The sequence below is a fragment of the Rosa rugosa genome, chromosome 6, assembly GCF_958449725.1.
Source record: "Rosa rugosa chromosome 6, drRosRugo1.1, whole genome shotgun sequence".
Taxonomy (NCBI): domain Eukaryota; kingdom Viridiplantae; phylum Streptophyta; class Magnoliopsida; order Rosales; family Rosaceae; genus Rosa; species Rosa rugosa.
Genome location: NC_084825.1, coordinates 20742137 through 20766117, shown reverse-complemented (window position 1 = coordinate 20766117; position 23981 = coordinate 20742137). Strand labels below are relative to the sequence as shown.

Sequence of the window (23981 nt, the reverse complement as noted above, 5' to 3'; positions counted from 1 at the left end):
ATGGACAAAGTAGCCGAAATCAAAAAAGCAACTTAATGAACCGAAACAAAAAAAAAAAACATAAAAAGAGGGGTGCAACACGAGGACTTCCCAGGAGGTCACCCATCCTAGTGCTGCTCTCGCCAGAGCAAGCTTAACTTCGAAATTCTGATGGGATCCGGTGCATTATTGCTGGTATGATCGCACCCGTTAGTGTATGCAGAATCAATCTATATAAACTCCCTTCGCTCAGCTCCCTAAAGTGCTTCCATACATTACCCCAAGCTTATGAAAGTTTTTAGTTGGCGTCTCAACCGCACCACCTCTCCGCCGGGATACACTTTTACTGCTGTTAGAATATGAAAATAAATATAAAAATTTAAAACAAAATAAATGAATAAAAAATCTAGCAAAAACAACCCCTCGATCAAACAAAGCCCAAGAGCCCCAAGGCCCAAGTCCAATCTTTTGCGTCTTAACATATCTAATCTCCGCGGCCGGTGAGCTTTCCTTCAATCTCACAAGCCTTCGAAGAGTTGGATTGAATTAGTACATGGACAAAGTAGCCGAAATCAAAAAAAAGCAACTTAATGAACCGAAACAAAAAAAAAAACATAAAAAGAGGGGTGCAACACGAGGACTTCCCAGGAGGTCACCCATCCTAGTACTGCTCTCGCCCAAGCAAGCTTAACTTCAGAGTTCTGATGGGATCCGGTGCATTATTGCTGGTATGATCGCACCCGTTAGTGTATTTGGAATCAATCTATATAAACTCCCTTCGCTCAGCTCCCTAAAGTGCTTCCATACATTACCCCAAGCTTATGAAAGTTTTTAGTTGGCGTCTCAACCGCACCACCTCTCCGCCGGGATACACTTTTATTGCTGTTAGAAAATGAAAATAAATATAAAAATTTAAAACAAAATAAATGAATAAAAAATCTAGCAAAAACAACACCTCGATCAAACAAAGCCCAAGAGCCCCAAGGCCCAAGGCCAATCTTTTGCGTCTTAACATATCTAATCTCCGCGGCCGGGGAGCTTTCCTTCAATCCCACAAGCCTTCGAAGAGTTGGATTGAATTAGTACATGGACAAAGTAGCCGAAATCAAAAAAAAGCAACTTAATGAACCGAAACAAAAAAAAAAAACATAAAAAGAGGGGTGCAACACGAGGACTTCCCAGGAGTTCACCCATCCTAGTACTGCTCTCGCCCAAGCAAGCTTAACTTCGGAGTTCTGATGGGATCTGGTGCATTATTGCTGGTATGATCGCACCCGTTAGTGTATGCGGAATCAATCTATATAAACTCCCTTCGCTCAGCTCCCTAAAGTGCTTCCATACATTACCCCAAGCTTATGAAAGTTTTTAGTTGGTGTCTCAACCGCACCACCTCTCCGCCGGGATACACTTTTATTGCTGTTAGAAAATGAAAATAAATATAAAAATTTAAAACAAAATAAATGAATAAAAAATCTAGCAAAAACAACTCCTCGATCAAACAAAGCCCAAGAGCCCCAAGGCCCAAGGCCAATCTTTTGCGTCTTAACATATCTAATCTCCGCGGCCGGTGAGCTTTCCTTCAATCTCACAAGACTTCGAAGAGTTGGATTGAATTAGTACATGGACAAAGTAGCCGAAATCAAAAAAGCAACTTAATGAACCGAAACAAAAAAAAAAAACATAAAAAGGGGGGTGCAACACGAGGACTTCCCAGGAGGTCACCCATCCTAGTACTGCTCTCGCCCAAGCAAGCTTAACTTCGGAGTTCTGATGGGATCCGGTGCATTATTGCTGGTATGATCGCACCTGTTAGTGTATGCGGAATCAATCTATATAAACTCCCTTCGCTCAGCTCCCTAAAGTGCTTCCATACATTACCCCAAGCTTATGAAAGTTTTTAGTTGGCGTCTCAACCGCACCACCTCTCCGCCGGGATACACTTTTATTGCTGTTAGAAAATGAAAATAAATATAAAAATTTAAAACAAAATAAATGAATAAAAAATCTAGCAAAAACAACTCCTCGATCAAACAAAGCCCAAGAGCCCCAAGGCCCAAGGCCAATCTTTTGCGTCTTAACATATCTAATCTCCGCGGCCGGTGAGCTTTCCTTCAATCTCACAAGCCTTCGAAGAGTTGGATTGAATTAGTACATGGACAAAGTAGCCGAAATCAAAAAAGCAACTTAATGAACCGAAACAAAAAAAAAAAACATAAAAAGATGGGTGCAACAAGAGGACTTCCCAGGAGGTCACCCATCATAGTACTGCTCTCGCCCAAGCAAGCTTAACTTCGGAGTTCTGATGGGATCCGGTGCATTATTGCTGGTATGATCGCACCCGTTAGTGTATGCGGAATCAATCTATATACACTCCCTTCGCTCAGCTCCCTAAAGTGCTTCCATACATTACCCCAAGCTTATGAAAGTTTTTAGTTGGCGTCTCAACCGCACCACCTCTCCGCCGGGATACACTTTTATTGCTGTTAGAAAATGAAAATAAATATAAAAATTTAAAACAAAATAAATGAATAAAAAATCTAGCAAAAACAACTCCTCGATCAAACAAAGCCCAAGAGCCCCAAGGCCCAAGGCCAATCTTTTGCGTCTTAACATATCTAATCTCCGCGGCCGGTGAGCTTTCCTTCAATCTCACAAGCCTTCGAAGAGTTGGATTGAATTAGTACATGGACAAAGTAGCCGAAATAAAAAAAAAGCAACTTAATGAACCGAAACAAAAAAAAAAAACATAAAAAGAGGGGTGCAACACGAGGACTTCCCAGGAGGTCACCCATCCTAGTACTGCTCTCGCCCAAGCAAGCTTAACTTCGGAGTTCTGATGGGATCCGGTGCATTATTGCTGGTATGATCGCACCCGTTAGTGTATGCGGAATCAATCTATATAAACTCCCTTCGCCAAGCTCCCTAAAGTGCTTCCATACATTACCCCAAGCTTATGAAAGTTTTTAGTTGGCGACTCAACCGCACCACCTCTCCGCCGGGATACACTTTTATTGCTGTTAGAAAATGAAAATAAATATAAAAATTAAAAACAAAATAAATGAATAAAAAATCTAGCAAAAACAACTCCTCGATCAAACAAAGCCCAAGAGCCCCAAGGCCCAAGGCCAATCTTTTGCGTCTTAACATATCTAATCTCCGCGGCCGGTGAGCTTTCCTTCAATCTCACAAGCCTTCGAAGAGTTGGATTGAATTAGTACATGGACAAAGTAGCCGAAATAAAAAAAAAGCAACTTAATGAACCGAAACAAAAAAAAAAACATAAAAAGAGGGGTGCAACACGAGGACTTCCCAGGAGGTCACCCATCCTAGTACTGCTCTCGCCCAAGCAAGCTTAACTTCGGAGTTCTGATGGGATCCGGTGCATTATTGCTGGTATGATCGCACCCGTTAGTGTATTTGGAATCAATCTATATAAACTCCCTTCGCTCAGCTCCCTAAAGTGCTTCCATACATTACCCCAAGCTTATGAAAGTTTTTAGTTGGCGTCTCAACCGCACCACCTCTCCGCCGGGATACACTTTTATTGCTGTTAGAAAATGAAAATAAATATAAAAATTTAAAACAAAATAAATGAATAAAAAATCTAGCAAAAACAACTCCTCGATCAAACAAAGCCCAAGAGCCCCAAGGCCCAAGGCCAATCTTTTGCGTCTTAACATATCTAATCTCCGCGGCCGGTGAGCTTTCCTTCAATCTCACAAGCCTTCGAAGAGTTGGATTGAATTAGTACATGGACAAAGTAGCCGAAATCCAAAAAAAGCAACTTAATGAACCGAAACAAAAAAAAAAACATAAAAAGAGGGGTGCAGCACGAGGACATCCCAGGAGGTCACCCATCCTAGTACTGCTCTCGCCCAAGCAAGCTTAACTTCGGAGTTCTGATGGGATCAGGTGCATTATTGCTGGTATGATCGCACCCGTTAGTGTATGCGGAATCAATCTATATAAACTCCCTTCGCTCAGCTCCCTAAAGTGCTTCCATACATTACCCCAAGCTTATGAAAGTTTTTAGTTGGCGTCTCAACCGCACCACCTCTCCGCTGGGATACACTTTTATTGCTGTTAGAAAATGAAAATAAATATAAAAATTTAAAACAAAATAAATGAATAAAAAATCTAGCAAAAACAACTCCTCGATCAAACAAAGCCCAAGAGCCCCAAGGCCCAAGGCCAATCTTTTGCGTCTTAACATATCTAATCTCCGCGGCCGGTGAGCTTTCCTTCAATCTCACAAGCCTTCGAAGAGTTGGATTGAATTAGTACATGGACAAAGTAGCCGAAATCAAAAAAAAGCAACTTAATGAACCGAAAGAAAAAAAAAACATAAAAAGAGGGGTGCAACACGAGGACTTCCCAGGAGGTCTCCCATCCTAGTACTGCTCTCGCCCAAGCAAGCTTAACTTCGGAGTTCTGATGGGATCCGGTGCATTATTGCTGGTATGATCGCACCCGTTAGTGTATGCGGAATCAATCTATATAAACTCCCTTCGCTCAGCTCCCTAAAGTGCTTCCATACATTACCCCAAGCTTATGAAAGTTTTTAGTTGGCGTCTCAACCGCCCCACCTCTCCGCTGGGATACACTTTTATTGCTGTTAGAAAATGAAAATAAATATAAAAATTTAAAACAAAATAAATGAATAAAAAATCTAGCAAAAACAACTCCTCGATCAAACAAAGCCCAAGAGCCCCAAGGCCCAAGGCCAATCTTTTGCGTCTTAACATATCTAATCTCCGCGGCCGGTGAGCTTTCCTTCAATCTCACAAGCCTTCGAAGAGTTGGATTGAATTAGTACATGGACAAAGTAGCCGAAATCAAAAAAAAGCAACTTAATGAACCGAAACAAAAAAAAAAACATAAAAAGTGGGGTGCAACACGAGGACTTCCCAAGAGGTCACCCATCCTAGTACTGCTCTCGCCCAAGCAAGCTTAACTTTGGAGTTCTGATGGGATCCGGTGCATTATTGCTGGTATGATCGCACCCGTTAGTGTATGCGGAATCAATCTATATAAACTCCCTTCGCTCAGCTCCCTAAAGTGCTTCCATACATTACCCCAAGCTTATGAAAGTTTTTAGTTGGCGTCTCAACCGCACCACCTCTCCGCCGGGATACACTTTTATTGCTGTTAGAAAATGAAAATAAATATAAAAATTTAAAACAAAATAAATGAATAAAAAATCTAGCAAAAACAACTCCTCGATCAAACAAAGCCCAAGAGCCCCAAGGCCCAAGGCCAATCTTTTGCGTCTTAACATATCTAATCTCCGCGGCCGGTGAGCTTTCCTTCAATCTCACAAGCCTTCGAAGAGTTGGATTGAATTAGTACATGGACAAAGTAGCCGAAATCAAAAAAGCAACTTAATGAACCGAAACAAAAAAAAAAAAACATAAAAAGAGGGGTGCAACACGAGGACTTCCCAGGAGGTCACCCATCCTAGTACTGCTCTCGCCCAAGCAAGCTTAACTTCGGAGTTCTGATGGGATCCGGTGCATTATTACTGGTATGATCGCACCCCTTAGTGTATGCGTAATCAATCTATATAAACTCCCTTCGCTCAGCTCCCTAAAGTGCTTCCATACATTACCCCAAGCTTATGAAAGTTTTTAGTTGGCGTCTCAACCGCACCACTTCTCCGCCGGGATACACTTTTATTGCTGTTAGAAAATGAAAATAAATATAAAAATTTAAAACAAAATAAATGAATAAAAAATCTAGCAAAAACAACTCCTCGATCAAACAAAGCCCAAGAGCCCCAAGGCCCAAGGCCAATCTTTTGCGTCTTAACATATCTAATCTCCGCGGCCGGTGAGCTTTCCTTCAATCTCACGAGCCTTCGAAGAGTTGGATTGAATTAGTACATGGACAATGTAGCCGAAATCAAAAAAGCAACTTAATGAACCGAAACAAAAAAAAAAAAACATAAAAAGAAGGGTGCAACACGAGGACTTCCCAGGAGGTCACCCATCCTAGTACTGCTCTCGCCCAAGCAAGCTTAACTTCGGAGTTCTGATGGGATCCTGTGCATTATTGCTGGTAAGATCGCACCCGTTAGTGTATGCGGAATCAATCTATATAAACTCCCTTCGCTCAGCTCCCTAAAGTGCTTCCATACATTACCCCAAGCTTATGAAAGTTTTTAGTTGGCGTCTCAACCGCACCACCACCTCTCCGCCGGGATACACTTTTATTGCTGTTAGAAAATGAAAATAAATATAAAAATTTAAAACAAAATAAATGAATAAAAAATCTAGCAAAAACAACTCCTCGATCAAACAAAGCCCAAGAGCCCCAAGGCCCAAGGCCAATCTTTTGCGTCTTAACATATCTAATCTCCGCGGCCGGTGAGCTTTCCTTCAATCTCACAAGCCTTCGAAGAGTTGGATTGAATTAGTACATGGACAAAGTAGCCGAAATCAAAAAAGCAACTTAATGAACCGAAACAAAAAAAAAAAACATAAAAAGAGGGGTGCAACACGAGGACTTCCCAGGAGGTCACCCATCCTAGTACTGCTCTCGCCCAAGCAAGCTTAACTTCGGAGTTCTGATGGGATCCGGTGCATTATTGCTGGTATGATCGCACCCGTTAGTGTATGCGGAATCAATCTATATAAACTCCCTTCGCTCAGCTCCCTAAAGTGCTTCCATACATTACCCCAAGCTTATGAAAGTTTTTAGTTGGCGTCTCAACCGCACCACCTCTCCGCCGGGATACACTTTTATTGCTGTTAGAAAATGAAAATAAATATAAAAATTTAAAACAAAATAAATGAATAAAAAATCTAGCAAAAACAACTCCTCGATCAAACAAAGCCCAAGAGCCCCAAGGCCCAAGGCCAATCTTTTGCGTCTTAACATATCTAATCTCCGCGGCCGGTGAGCTTTCCTTCAATCTCACAAGCCTTCGAAGAGTTGGATTGAATTAGTACATGGACAATGTAGCCGAAATCAAAAAAGCAACTTAATGAACCGAAACAAAAAAAAAAAAACATAAAAAGAGGGGTGCAACACGAGGACTTCCCAGGAGGTCACCCATCCTAGTACTGCTTCCGCCCAAGCAAGCTTAACTTCGGAGTTCTGATGGGATCCGGTGCATTATTGCTGGTATGATCGCACCCGTTAGTGTATGCGGAATCAATCTATATAAACTCCCTTCGCTCAGCTCCCTAAAGTGCTTCCATACATTACCCCAAGCTTATGAAAGTTTTTAGTTGGCGTCTCAACCGCACCACCACCTCTCCGCCGGGATACACTTTTATTGCTGTTAGAAAATGAAAATAAATATAAAAATTTAAAACAAAATAAATGAATAAAAAATCTAGCAAAAACAACTCCTCGATCAAACAAAGCCCAAGAGCCCCAAGGCCCAAGGCCAATCTTTTGCGTCTTAACATATCTAATCTCCGCGGCCGGTGAGCTTTCCTTCAATCTCACAAGACTTCGAAGAGTTGGATTGAATTAGTACATGGACAAAGTAGCCGAAATCAAAAAAGCAACTTAATGAACCGAAACAAAAAAAAAAACATAAAAAGAGGGGTGCAACACGAGGACTTCCCAGGAGGTCACCCATCCTAGTACTGCTCTCGCCCAAGCAAGCTTAACTTCGGAGTTCTGATTGGATCCGGTGCATTATTGCTGGTATGATCGCACCCGTTAGTGTATGCGGAATCAATCTATATAAACTCCCTTCGCTCAGCTCCCTAAAGTGCTTCCATACATTACCCCAAGCTTATGAAAGTTTTTAGTTGGCGTCTCAACCGCACCACCTCTCCGCCGGGATACACTTTTATTGCTGTTAGAAAATGAAAATAAATATAAAAATTTAAAACAAAATAAATGAATAAAAAATCTAGCAAAAACAACTCCTCGATCAAACAAACCCCAAGAGCCCCAAGGCCAATCTTTTGCGTCTTAACATATCTAATCTCCGCGGCCGGTGAGCTTTCCTTCAATCTCACAAGCCTTCGAAGAGTTGGATTGAATTAGTACATGGACAAAGTAGCCGAAATCAAAAAAGCAACTTAATGAACCGAAACAAAAAAAAAAACATAAAAAGAGGGGTGCAACACGAGGACTTCCCAGGAGGTCACCCATCCTAGTACTGCTCTCGCCCAAGCAAGCTTAACTTCGGAGTTCTGATGGGATCCGGTGCATTATTGCTGGTATGATCGCACCCGTTAGTGTATGCGGAATCAATCTATATAAACTCCCTTCGCTCAGCTCCCTAAAGTGCTTCCATACATTACCCCAAGCTTATGAAAGTTTTTAGTTGGCGTCTCAACCGCACCACCTCTCCGCCGGGATACACTTTTATTGCTGTTAGAAAATGAAAATAAATATAAAAATTTAAAACAAAATAAATGAATAAAAAATCTAGCAAAAACAACCCCTCGATCAAACAAAGCCCAAGAGCCCCAAGGCCCAAGTCCAATCTTTTGCGTCTTAACATATCTAATCTCCGCGGCCGGTGAGCTTTCCTTCAATCTCACAAGCCTTCGAAGAGTTGGATTGAATTAGTACATGGACAAAGTAGCCGAAATCAAAAAAAAGCAACTTAATGAACCGAAACAAAAAAAAAAACATAAAAAGAGGGGTGCAACACGAGGACTTCCCAGGAGGTCACCCATCCTAGTACTGCTCTCGCCCAAGCAAGCTTAACTTCAGAGTTCTGATGGGATCCGGTGCATTATTGCTGGTATGATCGCACCCGTTAGTGTATTTGGAATCAATCTATATAAACTCCCTTCGCTCAGCTCCCTAAAGTGCTTCCATACATTACCCCAAGCTTATGAAAGTTTTTAGTTGGCGTCTCAACCGCACCACCTCTCCGCCGGGATACACTTTTATTGCTGTTAGAAAATGAAAATAAATATAAAAATTTAAAACAAAATAAATGAATAAAAAATCTAGCAAAAACAACACCTCGATCAAACAAAGCCCAAGAGCCCCAAGGCCCAAGGCCAATCTTTTGCGTCTTAACATATCTAATCTCCGCGGCCGGGGAGCTTTCCTTCAATCCCACAAGCCTTCGAAGAGTTGGATTGAATTAGTACATGGACAAAGTAGCCGAAATCAAAAAAAAGCAACTTAATGAACCGAAACAAAAAAAAAAAACATAAAAAGAGGGGTGCAACACGAGGACTTCCCAGGAGTTCACCCATCCTAGTACTGCTCTCGCCCAAGCAAGCTTAACTTCGGAGTTCTGATGGGATCTGGTGCATTATTGCTGGTATGATCGCACCCGTTAGTGTATGCGGAATCAATCTATATAAACTCCCTTCGCTCAGCTCCCTAAAGTGCTTCCATACATTACCCCAAGCTTATGAAAGTTTTTAGTTGGTGTCTCAACCGCACCACCTCTCCGCCGGGATACACTTTTATTGCTGTTAGAAAATGAAAATAAATATAAAAATTTAAAACAAAATAAATGAATAAAAAATCTAGCAAAAACAACTCCTCGATCAAACAAAGCCCAAGAGCCCCAAGGCCCAAGGCCAATCTTTTGCGTCTTAACATATCTAATCTCCGCGGCCGGTGAGCTTTCCTTCAATCTCACAAGACTTCGAAGAGTTGGATTGAATTAGTACATGGACAAAGTAGCCGAAATCAAAAAAGCAACTTAATGAACCGAAACAAAAAAAAAAAACATAAAAAGGGGGGTGCAACACGAGGACTTCCCAGGAGGTCACCCATCCTAGTACTGCTCTCGCCCAAGCAAGCTTAACTTCGGAGTTCTGATGGGATCCGGTGCATTATTGCTGGTATGATCGCACCTGTTAGTGTATGCGGAATCAATCTATATAAACTCCCTTCGCTCAGCTCCCTAAAGTGCTTCCATACATTACCCCAAGCTTATGAAAGTTTTTAGTTGGCGTCTCAACCGCACCACCTCTCCGCCGGGATACACTTTTATTGCTGTTAGAAAATGAAAATAAATATAAAAATTTAAAACAAAATAAATGAATAAAAAATCTAGCAAAAACAACTCCTCGATCAAACAAAGCCCAAGAGCCCCAAGGCCCAAGGCCAATCTTTTGCGTCTTAACATATCTAATCTCCGCGGCCGGTGAGCTTTCCTTCAATCTCACAAGCCTTCGAAGAGTTGGATTGAATTAGTACATGGACAAAGTAGCCGAAATCAAAAAAGCAACTTAATGAACCGAAACAAAAAAAAAAAACATAAAAAGATGGGTGCAACAAGAGGACTTCCCAGGAGGTCACCCATCATAGTACTGCTCTCGCCCAAGCAAGCTTAACTTCGGAGTTCTGATGGGATCCGGTGCATTATTGCTGGTATGATCGCACCCGTTAGTGTATGCGGAATCAATCTATATACACTCCCTTCGCTCAGCTCCCTAAAGTGCTTCCATACATTACCCCAAGCTTATGAAAGTTTTTAGTTGGCGTCTCAACCGCACCACCTCTCCGCCGGGATACACTTTTATTGCTGTTAGAAAATGAAAATAAATATAAAAATTTAAAACAAAATAAATGAATAAAAAATCTAGCAAAAACAACTCCTCGATCAAACAAAGCCCAAGAGCCCCAAGGCCCAAGGCCAATCTTTTGCGTCTTAACATATCTAATCTCCGCGGCCGGTGAGCTTTCCTTCAATCTCACAAGCCTTCGAAGAGTTGGATTGAATTAGTACATGGACAAAGTAGCCGAAATAAAAAAAAAGCAACTTAATGAACCGAAACAAAAAAAAAAAACATAAAAAGAGGGGTGCAACACGAGGACTTCCCAGGAGGTCACCCATCCTAGTACTGCTCTCGCCCAAGCAAGCTTAACTTCGGAGTTCTGATGGGATCCGGTGCATTATTGCTGGTATGATCGCACCCGTTAGTGTATGCGGAATCAATCTATATAAACTCCCTTCGCCAAGCTCCCTAAAGTGCTTCCATACATTACCCCAAGCTTATGAAAGTTTTTAGTTGGCGACTCAACCGCACCACCTCTCCGCCGGGATACACTTTTATTGCTGTTAGAAAATGAAAATAAATATAAAAATTAAAAACAAAATAAATGAATAAAAAATCTAGCAAAAACAACTCCTCGATCAAACAAAGCCCAAGAGCCCCAAGGCCCAAGGCCAATCTTTTGCGTCTTAACATATCTAATCTCCGCGGCCGGTGAGCTTTCCTTCAATCTCACAAGCCTTCGAAGAGTTGGATTGAATTAGTACATGGACAAAGTAGCCGAAATAAAAAAAAAGCAACTTAATGAACCGAAACAAAAAAAAAAACATAAAAAGAGGGGTGCAACACGAGGACTTCCCAGGAGGTCACCCATCCTAGTACTGCTCTCGCCCAAGCAAGCTTAACTTCGGAGTTCTGATGGGATCCGGTGCATTATTGCTGGTATGATCGCACCCGTTAGTGTATTTGGAATCAATCTATATAAACTCCCTTCGCTCAGCTCCCTAAAGTGCTTCCATACATTACCCCAAGCTTATGAAAGTTTTTAGTTGGCGTCTCAACCGCACCACCTCTCCGCCGGGATACACTTTTATTGCTGTTAGAAAATGAAAATAAATATAAAAATTTAAAACAAAATAAATGAATAAAAAATCTAGCAAAAACAACTCCTCGATCAAACAAAGCCCAAGAGCCCCAAGGCCCAAGGCCAATCTTTTGCGTCTTAACATATCTAATCTCCGCGGCCGGTGAGCTTTCCTTCAATCTCACAAGCCTTCGAAGAGTTGGATTGAATTAGTACATGGACAAAGTAGCCGAAATCCAAAAAAAGCAACTTAATGAACCGAAACAAAAAAAAAAACATAAAAAGAGGGGTGCAGCACGAGGACATCCCAGGAGGTCACCCATCCTAGTACTGCTCTCGCCCAAGCAAGCTTAACTTCGGAGTTCTGATGGGATCAGGTGCATTATTGCTGGTATGATCGCACCCGTTAGTGTATGCGGAATCAATCTATATAAACTCCCTTCGCTCAGCTCCCTAAAGTGCTTCCATACATTACCCCAAGCTTATGAAAGTTTTTAGTTGGCGTCTCAACCGCACCACCTCTCCGCTGGGATACACTTTTATTGCTGTTAGAAAATGAAAATAAATATAAAAATTTAAAACAAAATAAATGAATAAAAAATCTAGCAAAAACAACTCCTCGATCAAACAAAGCCCAAGAGCCCCAAGGCCCAAGGCCAATCTTTTGCGTCTTAACATATCTAATCTCCGCGGCCGGTGAGCTTTCCTTCAATCTCACAAGCCTTCGAAGAGTTGGATTGAATTAGTACATGGACAAAGTAGCCGAAATCAAAAAAAAGCAACTTAATGAACCGAAAGAAAAAAAAAACATAAAAAGAGGGGTGCAACACGAGGACTTCCCAGGAGGTCTCCCATCCTAGTACTGCTCTCGCCCAAGCAAGCTTAACTTCGGAGTTCTGATGGGATCCGGTGCATTATTGCTGGTATGATCGCACCCGTTAGTGTATGCGGAATCAATCTATATAAACTCCCTTCGCTCAGCTCCCTAAAGTGCTTCCATACATTACCCCAAGCTTATGAAAGTTTTTAGTTGGCGTCTCAACCGCCCCACCTCTCCGCTGGGATACACTTTTATTGCTGTTAGAAAATGAAAATAAATATAAAAATTTAAAACAAAATAAATGAATAAAAAATCTAGCAAAAACAACTCCTCGATCAAACAAAGCCCAAGAGCCCCAAGGCCCAAGGCCAATCTTTTGCGTCTTAACATATCTAATCTCCGCGGCCGGTGAGCTTTCCTTCAATCTCACAAGCCTTCGAAGAGTTGGATTGAATTAGTACATGGACAAAGTAGCCGAAATCAAAAAAAAGCAACTTAATGAACCGAAACAAAAAAAAAAACATAAAAAGTGGGGTGCAACACGAGGACTTCCCAAGAGGTCACCCATCCTAGTACTGCTCTCGCCCAAGCAAGCTTAACTTTGGAGTTCTGATGGGATCCGGTGCATTATTGCTGGTATGATCGCACCCGTTAGTGTATGCGGAATCAATCTATATAAACTCCCTTCGCTCAGCTCCCTAAAGTGCTTCCATACATTACCCCAAGCTTATGAAAGTTTTTAGTTGGCGTCTCAACCGCACCACCTCTCCGCCGGGATACACTTTTATTGCTGTTAGAAAATGAAAATAAATATAAAAATTTAAAACAAAATAAATGAATAAAAAATCTAGCAAAAACAACTCCTCGATCAAACAAAGCCCAAGAGCCCCAAGGCCCAAGGCCAATCTTTTGCGTCTTAACATATCTAATCTCCGCGGCCGGTGAGCTTTCCTTCAATCTCACAAGCCTTCGAAGAGTTGGATTGAATTAGTACATGGACAAAGTAGCCGAAATCAAAAAAGCAACTTAATGAACCGAAACAAAAAAAAAAAAACATAAAAAGAGGGGTGCAACACGAGGACTTCCCAGGAGGTCACCCATCCTAGTACTGCTCTCGCCCAAGCAAGCTTAACTTCGGAGTTCTGATGGGATCCGGTGCATTATTACTGGTATGATCGCACCCCTTAGTGTATGCGTAATCAATCTATATAAACTCCCTTCGCTCAGCTCCCTAAAGTGCTTCCATACATTACCCCAAGCTTATGAAAGTTTTTAGTTGGCGTCTCAACCGCACCACTTCTCCGCCGGGATACACTTTTATTGCTGTTAGAAAATGAAAATAAATATAAAAATTTAAAACAAAATAAATGAATAAAAAATCTAGCAAAAACAACTCCTCGATCAAACAAAGCCCAAGAGCCCCAAGGCCCAAGGCCAATCTTTTGCGTCTTAACATATCTAATCTCCGCGGCCGGTGAGCTTTCCTTCAATCTCACGAGCCTTCGAAGAGTTGGATTGAATTAGTACATGGACAATGTAGCCGAAATCAAAAAAGCAACTTAATGAACCGAAACAAAAAAAAAAAAACATAAAAAGAAGGGTGCAACACGAGGACTTCCCAGGAGGTCACCCATCCTAGTACTGCTCTCGCCCAAGCAAGCTTAACTTCGGAGTTCTGATGGGATCCTGTGCATTATTGCTGGTAAGATCGCACCCGTTAGTGTATGCGGAATCAATCTATATAAACTCCCTTCGCTCAGCTCCCTAAAGTGCTTCCATACATTACCCCAAGCTTATGAAAGTTTTTAGTTGGCGTCTCAACCGCACCACCACCTCTCCGCCGGGATACACTTTTATTGCTGTTAGAAAATGAAAATAAATATAAAAATTTAAAACAAAATAAATGAATAAAAAATCTAGCAAAAACAACTCCTCGATCAAACAAAGCCCAAGAGCCCCAAGGCCCAAGGCCAATCTTTTGCGTCTTAACATATCTAATCTCCGCGGCCGGTGAGCTTTCCTTCAATCTCACAAGCCTTCGAAGAGTTGGATTGAATTAGTACATGGACAAAGTAGCCGAAATCAAAAAAGCAACTTAATGAACCGAAACAAAAAAAAAAAACATAAAAAGAGGGGTGCAACACGAGGACTTCCCAGGAGGTCACCCATCCTAGTACTGCTCTCGCCCAAGCAAGCTTAACTTCGGAGTTCTGATGGGATCCGGTGCATTATTGCTGGTATGATCGCACCCGTTAGTGTATGCGGAATCAATCTATATAAACTCCCTTCGCTCAGCTCCCTAAAGTGCTTCCATACATTACCCCAAGCTTATGAAAGTTTTTAGTTGGCGTCTCAACCGCACCACCTCTCCGCCGGGATACACTTTTATTGCTGTTAGAAAATGAAAATAAATATAAAAATTTAAAACAAAATAAATGAATAAAAAATCTAGCAAAAACAACTCCTCGATCAAACAAAGCCCAAGAGCCCCAAGGCCCAAGGCCAATCTTTTGCGTCTTAACATATCTAATCTCCGCGGCCGGTGAGCTTTCCTTCAATCTCACAAGCCTTCGAAGAGTTGGATTGAATTAGTACATGGACAATGTAGCCGAAATCAAAAAAGCAACTTAATGAACCGAAACAAAAAAAAAAAAACATAAAAAGAGGGGTGCAACACGAGGACTTCCCAGGAGGTCACCCATCCTAGTACTGCTTCCGCCCAAGCAAGCTTAACTTCGGAGTTCTGATGGGATCCGGTGCATTATTGCTGGTATGATCGCACCCGTTAGTGTATGCGGAATCAATCTATATAAACTCCCTTCGCTCAGCTCCCTAAAGTGCTTCCATACATTACCCCAAGCTTATGAAAGTTTTTAGTTGGCGTCTCAACCGCACCACCACCTCTCCGCCGGGATACACTTTTATTGCTGTTAGAAAATGAAAATAAATATAAAAATTTAAAACAAAATAAATGAATAAAAAATCTAGCAAAAACAACTCCTCGATCAAACAAAGCCCAAGAGCCCCAAGGCCCAAGGCCAATCTTTTGCGTCTTAACATATCTAATCTCCGCGGCCGGTGAGCTTTCCTTCAATCTCACAAGACTTCGAAGAGTTGGATTGAATTAGTACATGGACAAAGTAGCCGAAATCAAAAAAGCAACTTAATGAACCGAAACAAAAAAAAAAACATAAAAAGAGGGGTGCAACACGAGGACTTCCCAGGAGGTCACCCATCCTAGTACTGCTCTCGCCCAAGCAAGCTTAACTTCGGAGTTCTGATTGGATCCGGTGCATTATTGCTGGTATGATCGCACCCGTTAGTGTATGCGGAATCAATCTATATAAACTCCCTTCGCTCAGCTCCCTAAAGTGCTTCCATACATTACCCCAAGCTTATGAAAGTTTTTAGTTGGCGTCTCAACCGCACCACCTCTCCGCCGGGATACACTTTTATTGCTGTTAGAAAATGAAAATAAATATAAAAATTTAAAACAAAATAAATGAATAAAAAATCTAGCAAAAACAACTCCTCGATCAAACAAACCCCAAGAGCCCCAAGGCCAATCTTTTGCGTCTTAACATATCTAATCTCCGCGGCCGGTGAGCTTTCCTTCAATCTCACAAGCCTTCGAAGAGTTGGATTGAATTAGTACATGGACAAAGTAGCCGAAATCAAAAAAGCAACTTAATGAACCGAAACAAAAAAAAAAACATAAAAAGAGGGGTGCAACACGAGGACTTCCCAGGAGGTCACCCATCCTAGTACTGCTCTCGCCCAAGCAAGCTTAACTTCGGAGTTCTGATGGGATCCGGTGCATTATTGCTGGTATGATCGCACCCGTTAGTGTATGCGGAATCAATCTATATAAACTCCCTTCGCTCAGCTCCCTAAAGTGCTTCCATACATTACCCCAAGCTTATGAAAGTTTTTAGTTGGCGTCTCAACCGCACCACCTCTCCGCCGGGATACACTTTTATTGCTGTTAGAAAATGAAAATAAATATAAAAATTTAAAACAAAATAAATGAATAAAAAATCTAGCAAAAACAACTCCTCGATCAAACAAAGCCCAAGAGCCCCAAGGCCCAAGGCCAATCTTTTGCGTCTTAACATATCTAATCTCCGCGGCCGGTGAGCTTTCCTTCAATCTCACAAGCCTTCGAAGAGTTGGATTGAATTAGTACATGGACAAAGTAGCCGAAATCAAAAAAGCAACTTAATGAACCGAAACAAAAAAAAAAAACATAAAAAGAGGGGTGCAACACGAGGACTTCCCAGGAGGTCACCCATCCTAGTACTGCTCTCGCCCAAGCAAGCTTAACTTCGGAGTTCTCATTGGATCCGGTGCATTATTGCTGGTATGATCGCACCCGTTAGTTTATGCGGAATCAATCTATATAAACTCCCTTCGCTCAGCTCCCTAAAGTGCTTCCATACATTACCCCAAGCTTATGAAAGTTTTTAGTTGGCGTCTCAACCGCACCACCACCTCTCCGCCGGGATACACTTTTATTGCTGTTAGAAAATGAAAATAAATATAAAAATTTAAAACAAAATAAATGAATAAAAAATCTAGCAAAAACAACTCCTCGATCAAACAAAGCCCAAGAGCCCCAAGGCCCAAGGCCAATCTTTTGCGTCTTAACATATCTAATCTCCGCGGCCGGTGAGCTTTCCTTCAATCTCACAAGACTTCGAAGAGTTTGATTGAATTAGTACATGGACAAAGTAGCCGAAATCAAAAAAGCAACTTAATGAACCGAAACAAAAAAAAAAAACATAAAAAGAGGGGTGCAACACGAGGACTTCCCAGGAGGTCACCCATCCTAGTACTGCTCTCGCCCAAGCAAGCTTAACTTCGGAGTTCTGATTGGATCCGGTGCATTATTGCTGGTATGATCGCACCCGTTAGTGTATGCGGAATCAATCTATATAAACTCCCTTCGCTCAGCTCCCTAAAGTGCTTCCATACATTACCCCAAGCTTATGAAAGTTTTTAGTTGGCGTCTCAACCGCACCACCTCTCCGCCGGGATACACTTTTATTGCTGTTAGAAAATGAAAATAAATATAAAAATTTAAAACAAAATAAATGAATAAAAAATCTAGCAAAAACAACTCCTCGATCAAACAAAGCCCAAGAGCCCCAAGGCCCAAGGCCAATCTTTTGCGTCTTAACATATCTAATCTCCGCGGCCGGTGAGCTTTCCTTCAATCTCACAAGCCTTCGAAGAGTTGGATTGAATTAGTACATGGACAAAGTAGCCGAAATCAAAAAAGCAACTTAATGAACCGAAACAAAAAAAAAAAACATAAAAAGAGGGGTGCAACACGAGGACTTCCCAGGAGGTCACCCATCCTAGTACTGCTCTCGCCCAAGCAAGCTTAACTTCGGAGTTCTGATGGGATCCGGTGCATTATTGCTGGTATGATCGCACCCGTTAGTTTATGCGGAATCAATCTATATAAACTCCCTTCGCTCAGCTCCCTAAAGTGCTTCCATACATTACCCCAAGCTTATGAAAGTTTTTAGTTGGCGTCTCAACCGCACCACCACCTCTCCGCCGGGATACACTTTTATTGCTGTTAGAAAATGAAAATAAATATAAAAATTTAAAACAAAATAAATGAATAAAAAATCTAGCAAAAACAACTCCTCGATCAAACAAAGCCCAAGAGCCCCAAGGCCCAAGGCCAATCTTTTGCGTCTTAACATATCTAATCTCCGCGGCCGGTGAGCTTTCCTTCAATCTCACAAGACTTCGAAGAGTTGGATTGAATTAGTACATGGACAAAGTAGCCGAAATCAAAAAAGCAACTTAATGAACCGAAACAAAAAAAAAAAACATAAAAAGAGGGGTGCAACACGAGGACATCCCAGGAGGTCACCCATCCTAGTACTGCTCTCGCCCAAGCAAGCTTAACTTCGGAGTTCTGATTGGATCCGGTGCATTATTGCTGGTATGATCGCACCCGTTAGTGTATGCGGAATCAATCTATATAAACTCCATTCGCTCAGCTCCCTAAAGTGCTTCCATACATTACCCCAAGCTTATGAAAGTTTTTAGTTGGCGTCTCAACCGCACCACCTCTCCGCCGGGATACACTTTTATTGCTGTTAGAAAATGAAAATAAATATAAAAATTTAAAACAAAATAAATGAATAAAAAATCTAGCAAAAACAACTCCTCGATCAAACAATCCCCAAGAGCCCCAAGGCCAATCTTTTGCGTCTTAACATATCTAATCTCCGCGGCCGGTGAGCTTTCCTTCAATCTCACAAGCCTTCGAAGAGTTGGATTGAATTAGTACATGGACAAAGTAGCCGAAATCAAAAAAGCAACTTAATGAACCGAAACAAAAAAAAAAACATAAAAAGAGGGGTGCAACACGAGGACTTCCCAGGAGGTCACCCATCCTAGTACTGCTCTCGCCCAAGCAAGCTTAACTTCGGAGTTCTGATGGGATCCGGTGCATTATTGCTGGTATGATCGCACCCGTTAGTGTATGCGGAATCAATCTATATAAACTCCCTTCGCTCAGCTCCCTAAAGTGCTTCCATACATTACCCCAAGCTTATGAAAGTTTTTAGTTGGCGTCTCAACCGCACCACTTCTCCGCCGGGATACACTTTTATTGCTGTTAGAAAATGAAAATAAATATAAAAATTTAAAACAAAATAAATGAATAAAAAATCTAGCAAAAACAACTCCTCGATCAAACAAAGCCCAAGAGCCCCAAGGCCCAAGGCCAATCTTTTGCGTCTTAACATATCTAATCTCCGCGGCCGGTGAGCTTTCCTTCAATCTCACAAGCCTTCGAAGAGTTGGATTGAATTAGTACATGGACGAAGTAGCCGAAATCAAAAAAGCAACTTAATGAACCGAAACAAAAAAAAAAAACATAAAAAGAGGGGTGCAACACGAGGACTTCCCAGGAGGTCACCCATCCTAGTACTGCTCTCGCCCAAGCAAGCTTAACTTCGGAGTTCTCATTGGATCCGGTGCATTATTGCTGGTATGATCGCACCCGTTAGTTTATGCGGAATCAATCTATATAAACTCCCTTCGCTCAGCTCCCTAAAGTGCTTCCATACATTACCCCAAGCTTATGAAAGTTTTTAGTTGGCGTCTCAACCGCACCACCACCTCTCCGCCGGGATACACTTTTATTGCTGTTAGAAAATGAAAATAAATATAAAAATTTAAAACAAAATAAATGAATAAAAAATCTAGCAAAAACAACTCCTCGATCAAACAAAGCCCAAGAGCCCCAAGGCCCAAGGCCAATCTTTTGCGTCTTAACATATCTAATCTCCGCGGCCGGTGAGCTTTCCTTCAATCTCACAAGACTTCGAAGAGTTTGATTGAATTAGTACATGGACAAAGTAGCCGAAATCAAAAAAGCAACTTAATGAACCGAAACAAAAAAAAAAAACATAAAAAGAGGGGTGCAACACGAGGACTTCCCAGGAGGTCACCCATCCTAGTACTGCTCTCGCCCAAGCAAGCTTAACTTCGGAGTTCTGATTGGATCCGGTGCATTATTGCTGGTATGATCGCACCCGTTAGTGTATGCGGAATCAATCTATATAAACTCCCTTCGCTCAGCTCCCTAAAGTGCTTCCATACATTACCCCAAGCTTATGAAAGTTTTTAGTTGGCGTCTCAACCGCACCACCTCTCCGCCGGGATACACTTTTATTGCTGTTAGAAAATGAAAATAAATATAAAAATTTAAAACAAAATAAATAAATAAAAAATCTAGCAAAAACAACTCCTCGATCAAACAAACCCCAAGAGCCCCAAGGCCAATCTTTTGCGTCTTAACATATCTAATCTCCGCGGCCGGTGAGCTTTCCTTCAATCTCACAAGCCTTCGAAGAGTTGGATTGAATTAGTACATGGACAAAGTAGCCGAAATCAAAAAAGCAACTTAATGAACCGAAACAAAAAAAAAAACATAAAAAGAGGGGTGCAACACGAGGACTTCCCAGGAGGTCACCCATCCTAGTACTGCTCTCGCCCAAGCAAGCTTAACTTCGGAGTTCTGATGGGATCCGGTGCATTATTGCTGGTATGATCGCACCCGTTAGTGTATGCGGAATCAATCTATATAAACTCCCTTCGCTCAGCTCCCTAAAGTGCTTCCATACATTACCCCAAGCTTATGAAAGTTTTTAGTTGGCGTCTCAACCGCACCACCTCTCCGCCGGGATACACTTTTATTGCTGTTAGAAAATGAAAATAAATATAAAAATTTAAAACAAAATAAATGAATAAAAAATCTAGCAAAAACAACTCCTCGATCAAACAAAGCCCAAGAGCCCCAAGGCCCAAGGCCAATCTTTTGCGTCTTAACATATCTAATCTCCGCGGCCGGTGAGCTTTCCTTCAATCTCACAAGCCTTCGAAGAGTTGGATTGAATTAGTACATGGACAAAGTAGCCGAAATCAAAAAAGCAACTTAATGAACCGAAACAAAAAAAAAAAACATAAAAAGAGGGGTGCAACACGAGGACTTCCCAGGAGGTCACCCATCCTAGTACTGCTCTCGCCCAAGCAAGCTTAACTTCGGAGTTCTGATTGGATCCGGTGCATTATTGCTGGTATGATCGCACCCGTTAGTGTATGCGGAATCAATCTATATAAACTCCATTCGCTCAGCTCCCTAAAGTGCTTCCATACATTACCCCAAGCTTATGAAAGTTTTTAGTTGGCGTCTCAACCGCACCACCTCTCCGCCGGGATACACTTTTATTGCTGTTAGAAAATGAAAATAAATATAAAAATTTAAAACAAAATAAATGAATAAAAAATCTAGCAAAAACAACTCCTCGATCAAACAATCCCCAAGAGCCCCAAGGCCAATCTTTTGCGTCTTAACATATCTAATCTCCGCGGCCGGTGAGCTTTCCTTCAATCTCACAAGCCTTCGAAGAGTTGGATTGAATTAGTACATGGACAAAGTAGCCGAAATCAAAAAAGCAACTTAATGAACCGAAACAAAAAAAAAAACATAAAAAGAGGGGTGCAACACGAGGACTTCCCAGGAGGTCACCCATCCTAGTACTGCTCTCGCCCAAGCAAGCTTAACTTCGGAGTTCTGATGGGATCCGGTGCATTATTGCTGGTATGATCGCACCCGTTAGTGTATGCGGAATCAATCTATATAAACTCCCTTCGCTCAGCTCCCTAAAGTGCTTCCATACATTACCCCAAGCTTATGAAAGTTTTTAGTTGGCGTCTCAACCGCACCACTTCTCCGCCGGGATACACTTTTATTGCTGTTAGAAAATGAAAATAAATATAAAAATTTAAAACAAAATAAATGAATAAAAAATCTAGCAAAAACAACTCCTCGATCAAACAAAGCCCAAGAGCCCCAAGGCCCAAGGCCAATCTTTTGCGTCTTAACATATCTAATCTCCGCGGCCGGTGAGCTTTCCTTCAATCTCACAAGCCTTCGAAGAGTTGGATTGAATTAGTACATGGACGAAGTAGCCGAAATCAAAAAAGCAACTTAATGAACCGAAACAAAAAAAAAAAACATAAAAAGAGGGGTGCAACACGAGGACTTCCCAGGAGGTCACCCATCCTAGTACTGCTCTCGCCCAAGCAAGCTTAACTTCGGAGTTCTCATTGGATCCGGTGCATTATTGCTGGTATGATCGCACCCGTTAGTTTATGCGGAATCAATCTATATAAACTCCCTTCGCTCAGCTCCCTAAAGTGCTTCCATACATTACCCCAAGCTTATGAAAGTTTTTAGTTGGCGTCTCAACCGCACCACCACCTCTCCGCCGGGATACACTTTTATTGCTGTTAGAAAATGAAAATAAATATAAAAATTTAAAACAAAATAAATGAATAAAAAATCTAGCAAAAACAACTCCTCGATCAAACAAAGCCCAAGAGCCCCAAGGCCCAAGGCCAATCTTTTGCGTCTTAACATATCTAATCTCCGCGGCCGGTGAGCTTTCCTTCAATCTCACAAGACTTCGAAGAGTTTGATTGAATTAGTACATGGACAAAGTAGCCGAAATCAAAAAAGCAACTTAATGAACCGAAACAAAAAAAAAAAACATAAAAAGAGGGGTGCAACACGAGGACTTCCCAGGAGGTCACCCATCCTAGTACTGCTCTCGCCCAAGCAAGCTTAACTTCGGAGTTCTGATTGGATCCGGTGCATTATTGCTGGTATGATCGCACCCGTTAGTGTATGCGGAATCAATCTATATAAACTCCCTTCGCTCAGCTCCCTAAAGTGCTTCCATACATTACCCCAAGCTTATGAAAGTTTTTAGTTGGCGTCTCAACCGCACCACCTCTCCGCCGGGATACACTTTTATTGCTGTTAGAAAATGAAAATAAATATAAAAATTTAAAACAAAATAAATAAATAAAAAATCTAGCAAAAACAACTCCTCGATCAAACAAACCCCAAGAGCCCCAAGGCCAATCTTTTGCGTCTTAACATATCTAATCTCCGCGGCCGGTGAGCTTTCCTTCAATCTCACAAGCCTTCGAAGAGTTGGATTGAATTAGTACATGGACAAAGTAGCCGAAATCAAAAAAGCAACTTAATGAACCGAAACAAAAAAAAAAACATAAAAAGAGGGGTGCAACACGAGGACTTCCCAGGAGGTCACCCATCCTAGTACTGCTCTCGCCCAAGCAAGCTTAACTTCGGAGTTCTGATGGGATCCGGTGCATTATTGCTGGTATGATCGCACCCGTTAGTGTATGCGGAATCAATCTATATAAACTCCCTTCGCTCAGCTCCCTAAAGTGCTTCCATACATTACCCCAAGCTTATGAAAGTTTTTAGTTGGCGTCTCAACCGCACCACCTCTCCGCCGGGATACACTTTTATTGCTGTTAGAAAATGAAAATAAATATAAAAATTTAAAACAAAATAAATGAATAAAAAATCTAGCAAAAACAACTCCTCGATCAAACAAAGCCCAAGAGCCCCAAGGCCCAAGGCCAATCTTTTGCGTCTTAACATATCTAATCTCCGCGGCCGGTGAGCTTTCCTTCAATCTCACAAGCCTTCGAAGAGTTGGATTGAATTAGTACATGGACAAAGTAGCCGAAATCAAAAAAGCAACTTAATGAACCGAAACAAAAAAAAAAAACATAAAAAGAGGGGTGCAACACGAGGACTTCCCAGGAGGTCACCCATCCTAGTACTGCTCTCGCCCAAGCAAGCTTAACTTCGGAGTTCTGATTGGATCCGGTGCATTATTGCTGGTATGATCGCACCCGTTAGTTTATGCGGAATCAATCTATATAAACTCCATTCGCTCAGCTCCCTAAAGTGCTTCCATACATTACCCCAAGCTTATGAAAGTTTTTAGTTGGCGTCTCAACCGCACCACCACCTCTCCGCCGGGATACACTTTTATTGCTGTTAGAAAATGAAAATAAATATAAAAATTTAAAACAAAATAAATGAATAAAAAATCTAGCAAAAACAACTCCTCGATCAAACAAAGCCCAAGAGCCCCAAGGCCCAAGGCCAATCTTTTGCGTCTTAACATATCTAATCTCCGCGGCCGGTGAGCTTTCCTTCAATCTCACAAGACTTCGAAGAGTTGGATTGAATTAGTACATGGACAAAGTAGCCGAAATCAAAAAAGCAACTTAATGAACC

General features: G+C 41.6%; 45 non-coding genes across 45 annotated transcripts; all 45 read right to left on the bottom strand.

The window, feature by feature from the left end:
- Positions 1–69: 69 nt before the first annotated feature.
- LOC133719063 (5S ribosomal RNA) lies at positions 70–188 on the bottom strand. The gene has a single exon (XR_009850796.1). It is a non-coding gene; the product is annotated as a 5S ribosomal RNA (ribosomal RNA).
- A 414-nt stretch (positions 189–602) lies between these two features.
- On the bottom strand, positions 603–721 carry LOC133718929 (5S ribosomal RNA). Its single transcript, XR_009850670.1, has one exon. It is a non-coding gene; the product is annotated as a 5S ribosomal RNA (ribosomal RNA).
- A 415-nt stretch (positions 722–1136) lies between these two features.
- On the bottom strand, positions 1137–1255 carry LOC133719054 (5S ribosomal RNA). The gene has a single exon (XR_009850787.1). It is a non-coding gene; the product is annotated as a 5S ribosomal RNA (ribosomal RNA).
- Positions 1256–1668: 413 nt separating this feature from the next.
- Positions 1669–1787, bottom strand: LOC133718935 (5S ribosomal RNA). The gene has a single exon (XR_009850675.1). It is a non-coding gene; the product is annotated as a 5S ribosomal RNA (ribosomal RNA).
- A 413-nt stretch (positions 1788–2200) lies between these two features.
- On the bottom strand, positions 2201–2319 carry LOC133719051 (5S ribosomal RNA). Its single transcript, XR_009850784.1, has one exon. It is a non-coding gene; the product is annotated as a 5S ribosomal RNA (ribosomal RNA).
- A 415-nt stretch (positions 2320–2734) lies between these two features.
- On the bottom strand, positions 2735–2853 carry LOC133719580 (5S ribosomal RNA). Its single transcript, XR_009851300.1, has one exon. It is a non-coding gene; the product is annotated as a 5S ribosomal RNA (ribosomal RNA).
- A 414-nt stretch (positions 2854–3267) lies between these two features.
- Positions 3268–3386, bottom strand: LOC133719579 (5S ribosomal RNA). The gene has a single exon (XR_009851299.1). It is a non-coding gene; the product is annotated as a 5S ribosomal RNA (ribosomal RNA).
- Positions 3387–3800: 414 nt separating this feature from the next.
- LOC133719060 (5S ribosomal RNA) lies at positions 3801–3919 on the bottom strand. The gene has a single exon (XR_009850793.1). It is a non-coding gene; the product is annotated as a 5S ribosomal RNA (ribosomal RNA).
- Positions 3920–4332: 413 nt separating this feature from the next.
- On the bottom strand, positions 4333–4451 carry LOC133719594 (5S ribosomal RNA). The gene has a single exon (XR_009851317.1). It is a non-coding gene; the product is annotated as a 5S ribosomal RNA (ribosomal RNA).
- A 414-nt stretch (positions 4452–4865) lies between these two features.
- Positions 4866–4984, bottom strand: LOC133718970 (5S ribosomal RNA). Its single transcript, XR_009850707.1, has one exon. It is a non-coding gene; the product is annotated as a 5S ribosomal RNA (ribosomal RNA).
- A 414-nt stretch (positions 4985–5398) lies between these two features.
- On the bottom strand, positions 5399–5517 carry LOC133719627 (5S ribosomal RNA). Its single transcript, XR_009851357.1, has one exon. It is a non-coding gene; the product is annotated as a 5S ribosomal RNA (ribosomal RNA).
- A 414-nt stretch (positions 5518–5931) lies between these two features.
- On the bottom strand, positions 5932–6050 carry LOC133719048 (5S ribosomal RNA). The gene has a single exon (XR_009850781.1). It is a non-coding gene; the product is annotated as a 5S ribosomal RNA (ribosomal RNA).
- A 416-nt stretch (positions 6051–6466) lies between these two features.
- On the bottom strand, positions 6467–6585 carry LOC133719577 (5S ribosomal RNA). Its single transcript, XR_009851297.1, has one exon. It is a non-coding gene; the product is annotated as a 5S ribosomal RNA (ribosomal RNA).
- Positions 6586–6999: 414 nt separating this feature from the next.
- LOC133718977 (5S ribosomal RNA) lies at positions 7000–7118 on the bottom strand. Its single transcript, XR_009850714.1, has one exon. It is a non-coding gene; the product is annotated as a 5S ribosomal RNA (ribosomal RNA).
- Positions 7119–7533: 415 nt separating this feature from the next.
- Positions 7534–7652, bottom strand: LOC133719002 (5S ribosomal RNA). The gene has a single exon (XR_009850737.1). It is a non-coding gene; the product is annotated as a 5S ribosomal RNA (ribosomal RNA).
- Positions 7653–8057: 405 nt separating this feature from the next.
- On the bottom strand, positions 8058–8176 carry LOC133719576 (5S ribosomal RNA). The gene has a single exon (XR_009851295.1). It is a non-coding gene; the product is annotated as a 5S ribosomal RNA (ribosomal RNA).
- A 414-nt stretch (positions 8177–8590) lies between these two features.
- LOC133718928 (5S ribosomal RNA) lies at positions 8591–8709 on the bottom strand. The gene has a single exon (XR_009850669.1). It is a non-coding gene; the product is annotated as a 5S ribosomal RNA (ribosomal RNA).
- Positions 8710–9124: 415 nt separating this feature from the next.
- LOC133719053 (5S ribosomal RNA) lies at positions 9125–9243 on the bottom strand. The gene has a single exon (XR_009850786.1). It is a non-coding gene; the product is annotated as a 5S ribosomal RNA (ribosomal RNA).
- A 413-nt stretch (positions 9244–9656) lies between these two features.
- Positions 9657–9775, bottom strand: LOC133718934 (5S ribosomal RNA). Its single transcript, XR_009850674.1, has one exon. It is a non-coding gene; the product is annotated as a 5S ribosomal RNA (ribosomal RNA).
- A 413-nt stretch (positions 9776–10188) lies between these two features.
- On the bottom strand, positions 10189–10307 carry LOC133719049 (5S ribosomal RNA). The gene has a single exon (XR_009850782.1). It is a non-coding gene; the product is annotated as a 5S ribosomal RNA (ribosomal RNA).
- A 415-nt stretch (positions 10308–10722) lies between these two features.
- LOC133719575 (5S ribosomal RNA) lies at positions 10723–10841 on the bottom strand. The gene has a single exon (XR_009851294.1). It is a non-coding gene; the product is annotated as a 5S ribosomal RNA (ribosomal RNA).
- A 414-nt stretch (positions 10842–11255) lies between these two features.
- Positions 11256–11374, bottom strand: LOC133719574 (5S ribosomal RNA). Its single transcript, XR_009851293.1, has one exon. It is a non-coding gene; the product is annotated as a 5S ribosomal RNA (ribosomal RNA).
- A 414-nt stretch (positions 11375–11788) lies between these two features.
- Positions 11789–11907, bottom strand: LOC133719059 (5S ribosomal RNA). Its single transcript, XR_009850792.1, has one exon. It is a non-coding gene; the product is annotated as a 5S ribosomal RNA (ribosomal RNA).
- Positions 11908–12320: 413 nt separating this feature from the next.
- On the bottom strand, positions 12321–12439 carry LOC133719593 (5S ribosomal RNA). Its single transcript, XR_009851316.1, has one exon. It is a non-coding gene; the product is annotated as a 5S ribosomal RNA (ribosomal RNA).
- A 414-nt stretch (positions 12440–12853) lies between these two features.
- On the bottom strand, positions 12854–12972 carry LOC133718969 (5S ribosomal RNA). The gene has a single exon (XR_009850706.1). It is a non-coding gene; the product is annotated as a 5S ribosomal RNA (ribosomal RNA).
- Positions 12973–13386: 414 nt separating this feature from the next.
- LOC133719626 (5S ribosomal RNA) lies at positions 13387–13505 on the bottom strand. The gene has a single exon (XR_009851355.1). It is a non-coding gene; the product is annotated as a 5S ribosomal RNA (ribosomal RNA).
- A 414-nt stretch (positions 13506–13919) lies between these two features.
- LOC133719047 (5S ribosomal RNA) lies at positions 13920–14038 on the bottom strand. Its single transcript, XR_009850780.1, has one exon. It is a non-coding gene; the product is annotated as a 5S ribosomal RNA (ribosomal RNA).
- Positions 14039–14454: 416 nt separating this feature from the next.
- On the bottom strand, positions 14455–14573 carry LOC133719573 (5S ribosomal RNA). Its single transcript, XR_009851292.1, has one exon. It is a non-coding gene; the product is annotated as a 5S ribosomal RNA (ribosomal RNA).
- A 414-nt stretch (positions 14574–14987) lies between these two features.
- Positions 14988–15106, bottom strand: LOC133718976 (5S ribosomal RNA). Its single transcript, XR_009850713.1, has one exon. It is a non-coding gene; the product is annotated as a 5S ribosomal RNA (ribosomal RNA).
- A 415-nt stretch (positions 15107–15521) lies between these two features.
- Positions 15522–15640, bottom strand: LOC133719001 (5S ribosomal RNA). The gene has a single exon (XR_009850736.1). It is a non-coding gene; the product is annotated as a 5S ribosomal RNA (ribosomal RNA).
- Positions 15641–16045: 405 nt separating this feature from the next.
- LOC133719571 (5S ribosomal RNA) lies at positions 16046–16164 on the bottom strand. Its single transcript, XR_009851289.1, has one exon. It is a non-coding gene; the product is annotated as a 5S ribosomal RNA (ribosomal RNA).
- Positions 16165–16577: 413 nt separating this feature from the next.
- LOC133719046 (5S ribosomal RNA) lies at positions 16578–16696 on the bottom strand. Its single transcript, XR_009850779.1, has one exon. It is a non-coding gene; the product is annotated as a 5S ribosomal RNA (ribosomal RNA).
- A 416-nt stretch (positions 16697–17112) lies between these two features.
- On the bottom strand, positions 17113–17231 carry LOC133719000 (5S ribosomal RNA). Its single transcript, XR_009850735.1, has one exon. It is a non-coding gene; the product is annotated as a 5S ribosomal RNA (ribosomal RNA).
- Positions 17232–17644: 413 nt separating this feature from the next.
- Positions 17645–17763, bottom strand: LOC133719570 (5S ribosomal RNA). Its single transcript, XR_009851288.1, has one exon. It is a non-coding gene; the product is annotated as a 5S ribosomal RNA (ribosomal RNA).
- Positions 17764–18179: 416 nt separating this feature from the next.
- LOC133719057 (5S ribosomal RNA) lies at positions 18180–18298 on the bottom strand. Its single transcript, XR_009850790.1, has one exon. It is a non-coding gene; the product is annotated as a 5S ribosomal RNA (ribosomal RNA).
- A 405-nt stretch (positions 18299–18703) lies between these two features.
- Positions 18704–18822, bottom strand: LOC133719569 (5S ribosomal RNA). The gene has a single exon (XR_009851287.1). It is a non-coding gene; the product is annotated as a 5S ribosomal RNA (ribosomal RNA).
- A 413-nt stretch (positions 18823–19235) lies between these two features.
- LOC133719045 (5S ribosomal RNA) lies at positions 19236–19354 on the bottom strand. The gene has a single exon (XR_009850778.1). It is a non-coding gene; the product is annotated as a 5S ribosomal RNA (ribosomal RNA).
- A 416-nt stretch (positions 19355–19770) lies between these two features.
- LOC133718999 (5S ribosomal RNA) lies at positions 19771–19889 on the bottom strand. The gene has a single exon (XR_009850734.1). It is a non-coding gene; the product is annotated as a 5S ribosomal RNA (ribosomal RNA).
- A 405-nt stretch (positions 19890–20294) lies between these two features.
- Positions 20295–20413, bottom strand: LOC133719568 (5S ribosomal RNA). Its single transcript, XR_009851286.1, has one exon. It is a non-coding gene; the product is annotated as a 5S ribosomal RNA (ribosomal RNA).
- A 413-nt stretch (positions 20414–20826) lies between these two features.
- On the bottom strand, positions 20827–20945 carry LOC133718998 (5S ribosomal RNA). Its single transcript, XR_009850733.1, has one exon. It is a non-coding gene; the product is annotated as a 5S ribosomal RNA (ribosomal RNA).
- A 405-nt stretch (positions 20946–21350) lies between these two features.
- On the bottom strand, positions 21351–21469 carry LOC133719567 (5S ribosomal RNA). Its single transcript, XR_009851285.1, has one exon. It is a non-coding gene; the product is annotated as a 5S ribosomal RNA (ribosomal RNA).
- A 413-nt stretch (positions 21470–21882) lies between these two features.
- LOC133719044 (5S ribosomal RNA) lies at positions 21883–22001 on the bottom strand. Its single transcript, XR_009850777.1, has one exon. It is a non-coding gene; the product is annotated as a 5S ribosomal RNA (ribosomal RNA).
- A 416-nt stretch (positions 22002–22417) lies between these two features.
- On the bottom strand, positions 22418–22536 carry LOC133718997 (5S ribosomal RNA). Its single transcript, XR_009850732.1, has one exon. It is a non-coding gene; the product is annotated as a 5S ribosomal RNA (ribosomal RNA).
- Positions 22537–22941: 405 nt separating this feature from the next.
- Positions 22942–23060, bottom strand: LOC133719566 (5S ribosomal RNA). Its single transcript, XR_009851283.1, has one exon. It is a non-coding gene; the product is annotated as a 5S ribosomal RNA (ribosomal RNA).
- A 413-nt stretch (positions 23061–23473) lies between these two features.
- On the bottom strand, positions 23474–23592 carry LOC133718996 (5S ribosomal RNA). Its single transcript, XR_009850731.1, has one exon. It is a non-coding gene; the product is annotated as a 5S ribosomal RNA (ribosomal RNA).
- Positions 23593–23981: the final 389 nt, after the last annotated feature.